This window comes from Typopeltis vanoorti, chromosome 10 (assembly GCF_054136105.1).
Source record: "Typopeltis vanoorti isolate ZY-2024b chromosome 10, IOZ_Tvanoo_1.0, whole genome shotgun sequence".
NCBI lineage: Eukaryota > Metazoa > Arthropoda > Arachnida > Uropygi > Thelyphonidae > Typopeltis > Typopeltis vanoorti.
The window spans coordinates 31,339,593-31,355,880 of NC_143558.1; the positions used below are offsets into that span (position 1 = coordinate 31,339,593).

General features: G+C 39.8%; 1 protein-coding gene across 1 annotated transcript in view; it reads right to left on the reverse strand.

Moving 5' to 3' along the window:
* LOC150102308 (maleylacetoacetate isomerase-like) overlaps positions 1–16,288 on the reverse strand; it is a 103,446-nt gene that overhangs the window by 86,255 nt on the left and 903 nt on the right. The window lies entirely within an intron of this gene.

Consider the following 16,288-nt stretch of genomic DNA (forward strand, 5'->3'; position numbering starts at 1 on the left):
TTCCTGCCAACCTGAAAGAGAACACTTATTTTGATAATCTTTCCTTGCCATTCTGTTTAAGTCACCATACCACTTGAGATTAGCTCTGCTAATGCATTCCTGGATGCTGACAAGTTCTTTCCTAATATCTTTCCTCGCCCATTCTGTTTAAGTGACCATAACACCTGAGATTAGCTCTGCTAATGCATTCCTGGATGCTGACAATATCAAGTTCTTTCCTAATATCCTTGTTTTTAATATGATATTGCCATTGATGCCATCTGTTCATGACTCTAATCTTTCTCAGGACTCTCATATCTGCGGTCTCCAGTCTTTGGTCAAGTGTTTTACTTCTGACCCAGCTCTCAGATCTATAAGTTAAAATTGGTTTGAACACTGTCTTGTATACAGCTAATTTCGTCTTTTAACTAATTTCTCTCTTATTCCATATGAATTTATTCAATTGACTTCCTACCATACCAGCTTTGTTGATTTTTACATATATCATATATTGCTAATTTAGTAGCTTCTATTCATAACTTATGAATAGGAGCTACTAAATATGAGCTACTCATATTTAGCTCATAAGTTTTGACTTATGAGCTACGCAATACATCTTTAAAAAAAAATTGACCCTCTTAAGTTGACTTTCTTTAAATTTTTTTTTAAGGATTTCATAAACACTGTTTATCTAATAAAGACCACTTCTGTCATTATGCGGTAAGCTTTTGCTAGACAATTAAATTCACTCAGTCAATTACCATTATACAAATAGTATAATAGTAATTGACTACAGTGACTGAGAGAACAGACCAAATCTAAAATAATGTAACATTTATTATAATTTGAATAGACATTTTACTTGGACAAAGGAGTGGGTTGTAGTTTTAATATCAATAAGTGCAAGGTGTTGCATTTTGGAGTGCAGAAATATAAGGCTGTGTACTATATCAATGGTGCCATACCACAGGAAGTGGATTAGATTAGATATTTGGGAATGGTGGTTGACAGGAGAGTGAAGTTAGAGGGCATTTTGCTAGTGTTGCAAAGGCTGCACATCGTAGTGCTGCTATGATAAGAACTACTCTAACATGTAGGGATAATGAAGTGGTTATGCCACTGTATAAAGTCCTGGTTAGACCACACTTGGACTATTGTGCTCAAATCTGGTCACCTGGTTTTCAATATGATGTGGAGACATTGGAGAGGGTCCAGAGGTAAGTGATGAAGACAATGTCAGGACTTTGGAATACTGGCTATGGAGAGAGAGGTTGAAGAGATGTGGATTACAGTTTGGTGGATAGGAGGAAAAGAGGTGATATGATAGAGATATTTAAGTTAGTGAGAGGATTTTATCAGATTAATCCAGATGAGATTATAAAACGAGTAGAAGGAAAGAGGGGAAAAACCAGAGGTCATCCCTGGAAGTTATGTAAAAGTTCTGCAGTGATATGTTAAAAGTGTGTGTGTGTGCACGTTTTGGGTGGGAGTGATTATGGGAATTTCAATAGACAACTAACCAATGGAAATGATGAATTTTATCACATTCAATGTGAAGAGTAGATTTTTTACATGGAGAATTGTCAGTGAATGGAACACATTACCAGAATGTTGTAATGCAAATAGTGTTAAGGATTTTAAGATTCTATATGATAATTATGTTGTAAGTTGAACCTCCCACGATGAATCCGCTGATCCATGAAGGGTGTAATAATAATAATAATAATAATAATAATTTATTATTATTATTGATGGCATTAGCTGATTTTTTTTATTTTATTGTAGTTAAAAGTGCATGTGTTTTGGGTGGGAGGTGATTATGGGAATTTCAATAGGCAACTAACCAATGGAAATTATGATTTTTTATTACCTTCAATGTAATGCTATTCAAGTTTGTCCTTAGTAAATGCCATTACTGACTGCATACAAGGACTGAACTTTCTAAGCTGGACTAGACATCTCTTTCTAGACTGAACTTTCTGTTTCACATTTCAATACAGTTTGAATTTTACACTTTTTCCTCTGTGCAAGCAGCTGTTTTTTTCTCAGTGTTTTCATCACCTCTTAGGTGATGTCATACAAATTACACCAGTCATATAAGACCACTTTCATGCTTACCATCATGATGGTCAACATGTGACTTGGTGGGAAGTATATAATTCCATACTTTTCTTCAATGTTTTCTTGTGCTTTATCTAATATCTGTTTCTCATAATAAAGAATTAACTTTCTGTTTTGGAATGCTACTACGACAATGATGGCATTTGACTGACATTACTTATGTTGCTCAATTACTGCTGCTGAACTGGTGGATTATAAGGTGTAGAGTGGTTTCTCATGATGAGGGAAACCCCTGTATAGTTTCTTATAATATGACACTTCATGGAGGTTTCATACATACATTTTTTATACATGGAGGTTACATTAACTTTCTTGATATATGGGCCACAATAAGTCACGAAGGGGTTTAAAATGTGATGAACTTTGATTATTAATTTTTTCAGGTATTCTAAGGAACATTTGTGAAATTAATCATGGAAAAGTTTACAACCCAACAACAAACTAAAATTGTGCAATTTTATTAGATTTTTCTAATACATATCACTGCCATTTTAATGTCAGAAATGCTTCCTTGGAAACAATCATTTATTGCTTGATTGTTTCCAGCAAGAGGGGTTATATGAGTGACTTGCCATGATCTGGGAGACCCCATTCAACATGTGGGTACAGTAATAAAGAACTAGGAAAGTTGACCTGAAGGTGTTCTGGCCCGCTAGGTATGTCTTTGATATCACTGCAGAGCATTTTAAACCATTTATGCCTCTTCCCATAACAAGATCCAACTGGTAGAGCAATTAAAACTGACAGATTATCAGCAATGTAAAAATATGCATGTCTGCTTTCAACAATTTGCTGGAGAAGAAAACATCTTTACTCATCATCTAATTATGTCTGATGGGGCTCACTTTCACCCCACTGGTTTCATAAACAAGCAGAACTACAGGATTTGGGTTTGGAGAACCAAGGGCTGTTCACCAGCATGAACTGCATTTCCTGAAGTGCATGATCTGGTGTGGAGTAATGTCACAGGGAATCATTGGACCTTACTTCCTTTCAAGATGGTAATGCAGCGACGGTCACTGGGAGGCAATATTTGGCTCTGATTGAAAATTTTGTATGCTCTGCAGTAGAAGCAGACCTGAGATGTGGTTTCAGTGAGATGGAGCCACTGTCTACACCACTAGAGGCACAATAGCACTCCTAAGGCATATTTTTGGTGAGTGAATAATTTTGTAAAGATCTGCAATTAATTAGCCATTACATTCTCCAGATTTGATGGCTCCCGACTTCTTTCTTTGGGGTTACTTGAAGGAAAAGGTGTGTTTGTGAAAAAATTCTAGACAATCCAACAGCTGAAGGAGAACATTTGTGCAGAAATTAGGGCACTGCAGCCAAACATGCCATAAAAAGGGCCTGTCTTTGTGAAGCCAAAAATGGAAAGCATTTGTGATGCGAGTTTCTATAACTAATAAAAAAAACCTTCAGGTTCTGTATTTCATTATAACAAAAAAATAATGAAAATAATTACTAAATATAAAGAGCCAAGGGCTTCAATTCGGCAACGTAAAATTATTTAAATTAAGGGGATATTACATCTTACATTGTTTCAGAGCCAAATAAAGAACTCGGAGATAGAAATCTAAGAGTTTCATGCCAAATATAGAAACTATATAAAGTGTGGAGAGCCAAAGCGTAAGACAAATACCTGATAGTGCTACAACAGGGCAACTCATGGTATATACTTAGTAGTGCAACACGGGGCAACTCATAGTAAAGGTGGAGCAAGTTCCATTCACTGCTCTTAGTATTTACTCATAATGTAAAAACCCAGTCCCTAGGAGCTGTATTACTGTTCTACATTATGAGAGAAGGTCACTACCCAGACCAGTTTCAACCTTTTCTGAGGTCTCATCAGTGAGTAGGCAGAATGGGAGTTCATCTTTCATCATCGGCCTGTGAAGTATAAAGATGTGCTGAGGGTCAGCAAATAGCAAGAGGGGAAGAAAATAAAGATAGAGTAAGATAGTGGTAGGTAATAAAGAGGCCTCAGACGATCTGTTTAACTTGATAACCTACTAGAGGTTGTGGCCAAACAGGTCTGCTGACATAGTCTCCATACGTCTGTTCTTTTTACAGCTTGCGCTGTAACACATCTGAAATAAAACTTTTTTTTTTTTTTTTTTAAAAAATAGAAAGAATAAATAAATTCTGTAGTTAGACTAAGGAAAGAAAAACCTGATATGACTTTTGAATGAAATCAATGGAACTTCAAATGAAACTCCAAGGAAAAGAGGGACTGATAGAGTGGAGGAAGAACCTGGCCTGAGTGATGCAGCCTACAAAGAGCTGCACTGCCTCGATGTAAGCCTTCGCAGCTCGGGTTCTCAGGTCTTCCCCCTACTGAGTGAATTATTCATAAGGCTATTGGAATGAAGAAAAAAAAGAGATCCAAAGTCCTAACCTTTTGTGAAATTCCTTCATAACCCACTGACAATCTTCCTGGATGTCTGCTTTTGTCAGACTTTTCAATGGGTATAAATATGTTAAAGATACCAAGTAATTTTAAACCTGGTTTTACTCCAATTTCCCAAGTAAGCAAACAGACTAAAAGTCAAGTTTGCGCCTGCAATTGATGCAAGTCTAACTGATCCCACAGGTAGTGCAGGACCAGGGCAACTCGTGGCAAAGGTGGAACAAGCTCCGATCACTAATCTTAATATTTACCCTTAATGCCAAAACACATCTCCAAGAAGGGGATGTATGATGTTTTGTATTAAAGGCAAGAGGCCACTACCCAGACCGGTTTCGACCTTTATTGAGGTCTCGTCAGTGGGAGCTAGGCTAAAATTAGAAATACCAAGATTTAGTAGTACAGGGCTTGTAAGTATTTCGCCAAAACAAGTTACCATAAGGTGTTTTAACCTTATTAAATAAAAATCTCTGGAGGAGATATAAATGTAGAAAGTATTTTCTACATTTATATCTATACATATATATATATATATATATATATATATGCATATGTATATATATATGCATATGTATATGTGTGTTCTGTGTTCCCACGCCTGAAGAAGTTGGACAATCCGATGAAACATGTTGCGTTTTGAATAAATTTAATTGTTATTCTAGTCTCGGTTATAGTCAGTATATCTTCTTCTTCTTCTTTCACTCTGCCTTATCCCATGTTAAACGGGGGTCGGCGCTCCAATCTTTAACCTTCCTCTTCCAAGTTCTCCAGTCCAGAGCATCCTTCGGACGCCATCCTTTCTCCCTAAGATCTCTGTCATCTTATCCCGCCACCTGAGCTTGGGCCTGCCTCTTTTCCTCCTTCCCTCCAACTCCATATACTCCACTCGTTTACCAACATACTCCTCACTCTTCCTCTCAACATGTCCAAACCACCTCAGCCTACTTTCTTGTATCTTCTTGCCAATTGGTCCCACCTTAACCATCCCTCTGATGTAGTCATTACTTATCCTGTCCTTCTTTGTCACACCACTCATCCATCTCAACATTCGCATCTCCGCTACCTCCATCTTCCTCTCCTGTGCCTTGGTTATAGGCCACGTCTCCGCACCATGGAGTATCGCTGGCCTCACCATCATCTTATAGAGCTTTCCTTTCCTCTTACAACTCACTCTCTTGTTGCACAGGACCCCGCTCATCTTCCTCCAATTCATCCAACCGCATGTTATTCGGTGCTGTATTTCCTCATCCAGGTCACCATTCCTCTCGACAACCGACCCAAGGTACTTGAATTTCTTCCCTGAAATTAGCCTTTCACCCTGGAGTCGTATGACGATATCCTCATCACTCCCCATTGACATATATTCAGTCTTCACCCGGTTAATTCTCATGCCGCTCTTCTCCAATGCCTTTCTTCACTCTTCCAGGGTATTTTCAAGCTTCTCTCCGGATGATTCGCATAGAACAATGTCATCGGCAAACAGCATGCTCCATGGTGCCTCCTTCTTGACATCCTCCACTAGTACATCCATGACCAGGTCAAAGAGGTAGGGGCTCAGAGCTTACCCTTGGTGTAGCCCTACGACAATAGGGAACCCTTCTGTCATGCTGACACTAGACCTGACCTGAGTTTCTGTTCCCTCATACATCTCCTTCACCAACCTCACGTACTTCTCCGACACCCCCCTTCTTCCTCATACACCTCCATACCTCCTGCCTGGCCACTCTGTCATATGCCTTTTCCAGATCTATAAACACCATGTGCAGATCCACTTGCTTCTCTCTATATTTCTCCATCAATCATCTTAGTGCAAATATTGCATCCATTGTCCCTCTTCCTGGCATAAATCCAAACTGCTCATCACCAATTTTCGTTTCCTGCCGTAACCTTGCTTCAATTACTCTTTTCCATATTTTTAATGTGTGTGACATTAGCTTGATTCCTCTATAGTTGCCACAGTCTTGAACATCTCCTCTTCCTTTGTAGATTGGGATGAGAATACTTTTCCTCCATTCCTCTGGTATCTATTCCTGTTGGGCTATTTTACACTTCAGATACCATAACATATCCACGCTCTCACTGCCCAAACTTTTCCACATTTCCCCAGGTATCTGGTCTCTCCCACAGCCTTTCCATTCTTCATTTTTCTCAGTACCCAAACCACTTCCTCTCTACTTATGTCTTGCACCGGTCTCTCATTTACCTCTCCATCGTCGCACCTCTCTTCTTGGATTCTCCTCATTTAGTAGTTTTCGGAAATATTCTTTCCATCTTCCTCTGATTTTGTCCTCGTCTTGTAATACTACTCCTGAGGCATCCTTTATCTGCTTGACTGATGTTATGTCTTTCGAGGCCTTATCTCTGGCTTTTGCTATTCTCAACAACTGAGCTTCGCCACCGTTTCTCTCCAGTTCTTCATAAACTCATCAACTGCCCTCGCTTTCGCCCTTGCCACAGCTCTCTTTGCATTTTTCTTTGCTAATCTATATGCCTCCTTGTCGGCTCTAGTTCCAGTCATGTCCCATTTTTTCTTTGCCTCTTTCTTTTCCTTGATCTCCAACTGCACCTCCTCATTCCACCACCATTCCTCCTTATCCTCAGATGGTCCCTTTCCTGATGTTATATCAAGCACCTCTTCTCCAATTTTTCTAATATTCCGACTATTAATGTCCCGCCATTCTTCCACATCCTCTGGTAACTTCATTTCTTTCAATACCTCTTCTTTAAATTTATTCCTTGGTCCTTCCAAGGAATAAGTAAAAACAGCTAGGCCCTAAATACCAAGGTTGACAATTGACATTTATGTCTTTAGGGGTGAAGCAAGATGCTTTTTATATTCCCCGCTATCTGTTGTGGTTACAGTGAGGGTAAAATTTATGAGCGGTTTGCTCGCCCTGAATGGGCATGGAGATTATGCATTGCTATGGGATGTTAATATAGCTTTTGGTCTTCTATATTTGAATATGTCCGTTGGATCATATGCTGCAACTTGCTGAACCAAATCGTTGGGATGTGTGGACGTCTTTAGGAAAAGCTTGGTTGCTAAGGATTGTAGAAAAGAGAAAATGTAGGGAATATTTCTGTCTCTGTGGAGTTGATTGCTTCTAACATACCACGGGGCGTTCAGAATCATTCTCAAGCACTTGTTCTGCACTCGCTGTATTTTGATAATGTTAGCATTAGAGGTGTGGCTCCAGGCGGGAGAGGCATAGGTGATTATAGGACGAATTGTCATCTGGTATAGCTGCAATTTGATTCTGTTCCTGAGCTTGCTATTTCTATTAATTAGCGGATAGATCTGAGCTATGGCTTTAGATGCCTTTGTGCATGCAGACTTGGTGTGCTGATTGAAAGATAGCTTTTTGTCGAGAATTACACCCAGGTAATTTGTTTCTGTCTGCCAGGGAATTTTAGTATTGAATAGTAACACATCTCCTACAGGAGACATTGGCCTTTTTGAGAAAAGAATGGCTGAGCTTTTCTGGGGTTTGACTTCCAATCTCCGCTTAGAGAACCAATCCTCCAGCTTTAGAATGTTTTCTTGAAGCATTCTAGTAATGAAATAGGGTCTGAGAGATCTGGTTAGCATTGCCGTATCGTCCGCATACAGGGCAAAAATGGAAGTCATCGGATTGTGCGGGATGTCTAACATGTATATAGAGAACACCAATGGAGCCAGTAGAGATCCCTGCGGCACTCCAGCAAAGTTGTGGTGCTGGGAGGATGTAGAACCGTTGATTTTAACTTGCATTGATCTATTCTGAAGATATGAATGGATTAAATGAACCATTTTTAGTGAGGTACCGGTTGAGATAAGTTTGTGCAGAAGTCCAAAATGCCAGATTTTGTCAAATGTTTTGGATAAGTCTAGGAAAACAGCGGCTGTGCACTGGCACCAGTTGTAGCTGGTGGTGATGTATTCGACAATTCTGTGGATTTGCTGGGTAGTACTATGGTGTTGCCTAAAACCAAACTGTTCTTTAGGGAGGATGTTTAGGTCATTTACTGAGGTTTGGAGTCGTGAGAGGATCACCTTCTCTGCAACCTTACCCAGATTTGAGATGAGACTGATTGGACGATAATTTTGCGGTAGGTGTGGGTCTTTGCCTGGCTTATGTATAGGAATTACGTCAGCCAGTTTCCAGGTGGAAGGAAAATAGTGAAATCTTAAAATTGCATTTATTATACTGGTCAGGTGCACTACTGCTTTTCGGGGCAGAAGTTTAATCACCCGATTAGTAATGCCGCCTGGCCCAAGAGCTTTTTTGTTCTTTAATTTTTTAATAATGTCATATATCTCAGCAGGTGATGTTGGTGCAATATGGTCAGTGCTGGTGATAGGAAGTTTGAGTGAGTGTCTGACCTTGTGAATCTTATATATGTGGTCAAAGTCAAGGTTTCCATACGAAGGCCTGCATTGCTCCTCTAAGTTGTATGCTATAACTTCTGCTTTGTCTACATCTGTGTGAGCAAGGCCCTGGTCAGAGAATATTGGGAGAAGGGATCTGTCTTTGTTTTTGATATTTTTCAGTAGTCCTCAGATGGAGTGATCACTAGGTGAAATGGAGGATAACTTTTCATCCCATGTCGCCGAATTGAAGCCTTTGGCTCTTCATATATTTAGTAATTTTCATCCCATACTTGGTCTCTATGAGCTTTGAGTGCATCTCTTACTGCCCCATTTAATCTGTTTAGATTTATTTTATATTGTGGTGCACACGTGTTACGGAATCTTTTCCTAGCTCTGTTTTTGTCTCTGATCAAGTTCATGATGTCTTCAGGCAAACGATATGGCTTGCGGGCAGATTTGTAGGAGGAAGCTACCTTTATAGCAGAATTAATTTGTTGTGTGAGATTTGTAACTGCAGTTTCTACTTCTTCTTTTGTGCATATGTGAGGAACAAGTCCAATATAATCCTTGAGTGCTGCTGACAGTCTTTCCTATGCAATGTAGGAGTGAGAGGGAGGAGACAGATATTCTTGTTTTCCCAGCTGTAGTAGAATTGGATTGTGATCGGATGATAGTTCATCCATAGATATGATGCTGTATTGAAGTTTAATATCCTGCAGGATAGCTATATCCGGGATGTCAGCAGTGCCGAACATACTGAGATGAGTTGGTTCGGTGGGGCCTGCCACAACAGTGTTGCTTGATCCTAAGTAATTGGAAAGGATGCAATCATTCTTGTTTGTGGTTGTACAATTCCATGCACAATGCTTGGAATTCAGATCCCCGGCAATAATGGTGGGCTCTCTGATGCATAAGATGGCATTTAGATCAGAGTGAAGTAGAGATTTTTGGGGAGGGTTGTAAGCTGAGTAGATTTTCAGTTTGCCAGTGGAGCTGGTGACTACTTCCACTCCTGTGATCTCAAGGTTAGTGGTTGAAGGATTGCTCACAGAGTGGTGCTTAATGTAGTTTTTAATGAAGATGGCAGTGCCGCCGCCTCTGTAGAGTAGTCTGTCATTTCTGTATAGGTGATAGCCCCTTATTGTAGGATTGTCTGAGGGTCTTAAATGAGTTTCACTGATTAAAATAACATCTGGTTGATACCTATATGTGAAATCTCAGAGTTCCAGAATTTTGTTTTTGAGGCTATTTGCGTTCCAAGCAACTATCTGAAGAGATGCTGGAATGAGTTTGTTACTATTCATTTATGAGAGCTGTGAGGATGACCTGTGTTTCACGAAGAAATCTTTTAGTGGAGGTTTCAGTAGGGTTTGATAGGCTGAAATTTTGTAGCATGTTTGCTAGTGAGGCCGTAATAACAGCTGTTAGGTTTTTAGGTGCTGTTGGTTGATTTTGTTCTGGAATTGGTCTAATTGTACAGGTCACATCGGCATAACTTCTTGTTTGCTTTTGGGTGTCTCTATTATTGGAGGTCTCCGACTGTGGCCGCTGAGTGTCCGGTTTTGATGTCTGGGCCTCTGGTGTTTTTGTACCGTAGGAGGAGGGCTGATTGACTGCCTCCATCTGTCTGTTCTTTGGGTGCTGAGTGCATCCTTTGTAGTTCGCAGGATGAGGGCCACTGCAGTTGGCACATTTGGCCGAGGTGGTCCTCGGCTTTGTGCAGGTATTGGTTGGGTGGCTGTCTCCACATTTTAAACATCTATATTCCGCTCTGCATAGATTCTGGGCATGGCCAAACTTCTGGCACCTGTGGCACTGCCCAGAAAGATGATCATTTATGGAGTGGTACTGGAGTGATGATGAGACCACAGACTGTTTTTAAGTTGTAGATATCCTTGTATATTTTATGAATCTCAACAAGGACTAATGGCACTGGAGTCTTGTCTGCTTTGTACATTCTGCTGACCTTGACTGGAAGCAGATCCTGAGAATTCAGGTCAGCAGCTATTTCTGCTGTGTCAATGTCTTCACAGACACCATGAAGGACCACTTTTAAGTTTTTTTCGGAGTTGAGCGCAAAGGTATGATACTGGATGCCTCTGTCATCCAGTTCTTTGGTCAACCTTCTATAGTCTGTCACTGTTGCTGGCTGGATCTTTATGCTTTCATCCATGTTTTTGGCCTTAATGAAGCCAATATGCAGATTGGACATTATGGATCTTAAAGCTGCCCACTTATGCTTTTCTCTAAGGATGATCGGAGGCACCTTTTCTTTGGGAGAAATAGCGGCATCCGAACCCTGAGAATCCTGTTCCATTTCAGTATTGTCATTGTGCGGTTCATCTGTTGTTCTTTGCTTTTTGCGTGCGTGCACTTCTACAAAGTCTGAAGGAGTAGAAGGCACCGATTCTAAATGATCTGCAGCAAAAACATCTGAGACACATTCGGGGAGAAACGTGTCATACAATTTCACTTTTCTTGGCCAATTATCACTCAGCAGCTTTCCTAGTCTGAGGAATTCCACGTATACTTCCTCGAATTTGGTCTCATTCAGAAGTTTTTGCCATTTCAATAATTTAAAATGTGTTAAGACACAGATGGAGAAAGAGTAGAGATTTCTCAGGTGTCCCGAGCAGGTAAAGATAATCCTGTGGACTTTTGAGGGTCCACTAGCAAATCCCATACACACTCTTAGGTGTCTACCAGCAATAAAATCTCACTATAAGAAACAAAGGCGATACTAGCGGCAGTAGGCCTAGCGTATCGCCCTTGTAATCACAAATGACTTACCTGGATAAAGCACTATGGAAAATAAAGTGACTATTTATGGTAGCAAGCAATTAACTACTATTATTAATGAATAAGCATAAATAAATCGCTAAAAACATATCAATCAAATTCACAATTCATCATCAATAATACACGACACGAAACACTAACACACGAGCCGCCATCTTTTCTAGTGTAACCATACCAAGTTTTAGTAATACAGAGCCTTATCAACTTTACCTATACAAGTTGCTGCAAGGTGTTTTTATTTTGAATAAGAATCTCTGGAGGAGATATAGATGTAAATAAGTTTTTTGACCTTGGGAATAATGTATATTAGGGTTACCAAGTAATTTTATAAGCTTGGTTATTTTACTCCTAATCCCAAGTAAGCAAACATTGTAAAGGTGGGTAAAGCTCTGATCACTATTCTTAGCATTTTCCATAATGTAAAGCACATTTCACTAAGAGATGTATAGCTACTCACTGAGGAGACCTCAAAAAAGGTTGAAACCAGTCTGGGTAGTGACCCCAACCATAATGTATTGCAGTATACATCTCATAGTGAGATGTGCTTTACATTATGGAAAATACTAAGAATAGTAATCAGAGCTTTACCCACCTTTACAATGAGTTGCCCTGGTGTTGCACTACCTTTAGACTTGAACTACATTTCAGGCGCAACCTTAACTGTTTGCTTACTGGGATTAGGAGTAAAATAACCAAGTTTATAAAATTACTTGGTAACCCTAATATACATTATTCCCAAGGTCAAAAAACTTATTTACATCTATATCTCCTCCAGAGATTTTTATTCAAAATAAAAACACCTTGTAGCAACTTGTATAGTTAAGTTGATAAGGCTCTGTATTACTAAAACCTTGGTATTCAGGGTCTAGCTACTCACTGAGGAGAGCTCAAAAAAGGATGAAACCGGTGGGGGGCTCCATGAGGATCTGCTTGGAGATAGGTTTTTGCCTGTCTCTGAGTGGTGCCACCGTTGAGATTATGGCTCTGCTTGGTGGTGGGGTGAGCCTGCCACTGGGTAGAGCCAATACTGAGAAGTTCTTCTCGGTGACGTGGTGAGCCTGTCATTGAGTAGAACAATGCAGAGTTGGGCGATCTTTCGGGATCGTCTTATTTTTAGAGCCAGTTTCACTTTTACATTCAAAAAAGGTTGAAACCGGTCTGGGTAGTGACCCCACCCATAATATATTGAAGTATACATCTCTTAGTGAGATGTGCTTTACATTATGGAAAATACTAAGAATAGTGATCAGAGCTTTACCCACCTTTATAATGAGTTGCCCTGGTGTTGTACCACATTTAGACTTGAACTACGTTTCAGGAGCAAACTTAACTGTTTGCTAACTTGAGATTATTATTATTATTATTCAGACCTCCATGGAGTCAAAAGACTCATCGTGGGAGGTCCTTCCTAAGAACATAAAGTCTGTCAAGACTCATTGAGATGAGCTCCCCCTCCCTAAGAAACACAAAGTCTATCATACCACTCCTTAAACTCATTGACCGTTCTCGCTCTCGCCACTCCATCAGGCAATGCATTCCGCGGTTCAACCACCCTCCACACAAAGAAACCACTCCTTACCCTCTTGCTGACAGTTTCCTTTCGTAACTTCCAGGGATGGCCTCTTGTCATCACTCCTTCCTGCTGTTCAACCAAGCGAAAGACTTCCCCAGTGTCAACCCTGTAACCACCTCTCAACAGTTTAAAAGTCTCAATCATATCACCTCGCCTTCTTCTATCCACCAAACTCTGCAGTTCGCATTCCCTCAGCTGATCCTCATAACTATCCTTGTACAGTCCTGAAACCATCTTTGTCATCCGTCTTTGTATCCTTTCCACAGTTAATTTATCCCCTTCAAATCCTGGGGACCAAATCTGAGAACAATAGTCCAAGTGTGGTCTGATCTGATACAGCAAAATGATAACCCTCTTATCTCTGCAGGTCAGTGTCCTTCTCATAATTGCAGCAATCCTCTGTGTTACCTTCACCACCTTTGCAATATGTCCCCTAAACTTCAGGTTTCTATCAATCATCAACCCCAGATCTCTTGTCTCTCCTACTTCCTCAGTATAACTCCTCCCATAGAGTATGCAGCATCCCATCAATGTTTCCCAAACCTCAAGACCTTACATTTTGCTGCATTAAACTGACACCCCCATTCATTTGCCCATCTATCTAGCTTATTCAAATCCTCTTGCAGGGCTACCACATCTGCACTATTACTAATAATCCTTCCCAGCTTCGCATCATCCACAAACAACTGAATATCCCCTTGCAATCCACTGGCAATGTCATTGATATAAAGGTTAAACAATATAGGTCCTAGAACTGAGCCCTGTGGGACACCACTTGTAACCCTCTGCCTCCTTGAAACTGCTCCACCATACACAACTCTCTGATATACCTATCAGACAGCCAATCCTGAATCCAGTTGACCAATCTGACATCCAGACCCATGTGCTGCAACTTAAATATCAGCTTATCATGTGGCACCCTGTCAAATGCCTTTGCTAAGTCTAAGAAAATTGCAATATATGCCTTTCCCTCATCTAATGTTCTTGTAACTTTATTATAAAAGGCTAGCATATTGCTAAAACAAGAGCACCCCTTCACAAATCCATGTTGACTCTCACAGATAACATTACCCTCATCTGCCCAATGCTGTATACGGTCCCTCACTACTTTTTCCAAGATCTTAACAACTACTGATGACACACAAACTGGCCTATAATTAGACACTTCCAGTCTATTACCACCCTTATGCAATGGCACTATCTTACCTTCCTTCCATTCCCTGGGCACCTTTGTTGAAGCCAGACTTTCATTGAAAAGCCAGGTTAAAGGCACTGTCAGTTCCCTAGCACATTCTCTCAAAACTCGTGGTGAAATACCATCCAGTTCCAAAGCTTTACTGACATCCAGAGTACTCAGTATCTGAAACACACTCTCCTTTTGTACCTCTAAACCTCGAACCAGCCCTATCCGTCTAGCATTAAAACTGACTCCTCTAGGATGAAATACTCCAATAAAGTGTTCATTGAACAATTCCACTACGTCCTCTGCATCAGTCACTCTATTCCCATTTTTATCCCACAATATCATTCTTCCACAGTCATTTCTCCTCCTACTGGCCACATAGCTAAAAAATTCCCTAGGATTTTCTTTGGATCTTAGGGCCAATCTCCTCTCATATTCCAGTTTCGCTTTCCTTACCACACTAGTCACTCTTCTGGCCTGTGTCTTATATTCTTCATGCATCTTCTCTTCACCTGTCTCCTTATATCTCTTCCAAGCCTCTTTTTCGCATGCAATTCCTGTTATTCCGGTTATGTTACTCCTAATCCAATTCCTAGATTAGGAGTAAAATAACCAAGTTTATAAAATTACTTGGTAACCCTAATATACATTATTCCCAAGGTAAAAAAAAAACTTCTTTACATACATACATACATATATACACACATACACATACATACACTGATATACTCATAACAATCACTCAGTTCTATCCCATGATCAACAGAAGAAGTAAACTGGATACCTGGAACAAACTACTCATATACAAGATGGTAATACGTCCAGTCATTACTTACTCATCACTCAGCTCTATCCCTTGATCAACAGAAGAAGTAAACTGGATACCCAGAACAAACTACTCATATACAAGATGGTAATACGTCCAGTCATTACTTATGCATCATATATATATATATTTTAAAAACATAGATTTAATGACTAAATCACGTGTGTGTGTGTGTGTGTGTGTGTGTGTGTGTGTGTGTGTGTGTGTGTGTGTGTGTAATTAATTTTTTAACTTGGGGATACTGTATATTAGGGTTACCAAGTAATTTTATAAGCTTGGTTATAACTCCTAATCCCAAGTATGCAAACAATTAAGTTTGCACCTGAAACATAATTCAAGTCTAAAGATGGTACAACACCAGGGAAACTCATTGTAAAGGTGGGTAAACTCTGATCACTATTCTTAGTATTTTCCCATAATGTAAAGCACATCTGACTAAAAGATGTATACTGCAATACATTATGGGTGGGGTCACTACCCAGACTGGTTTCAACCTTTTTTGAGGTCTCCTGAGTGAGTAGCTAGACCCTAAACACCAAGGTTTTAGAGCCTTATCCACTTTACCTATAGAAGTTGCTGCAAGGTGTTTTTATTTTTAATAACAATCTCTGGAGGAGATATAGATGTAATTAATTTAAATACCAAGATTTTAGTAATACAGAGCTTATAAGTATTTTATCAGAACAAGTTACTATAAGGTGTTTTAACCTTATTAAATAAAAATCTCAGGATGAGAGATAGATGTAGACAGTATTTTACCTTGGGATAATAAATGTTAAAGATATGAAGCTATTTTAAACCTGGTTTTACTCCATTTCCCAAGTAAGCAAACAGAGACAAGTAAGTCAAGTTTGCACCTGCAAGTATTGCAAGTCTAGGTGACCCCACACTAGTGCAAGATAAGGCAACTCGTGGTAAAGGTGGATAAGTTCTGATCACTATTCTTAATATTTACCATTAATGCAAAGCACATCTCCCAGAGGAGATGTATAATGCTATGTATTAAAGGCAAAGTGCCACTACCCAGACCGGTTTTGGCCTTTGTT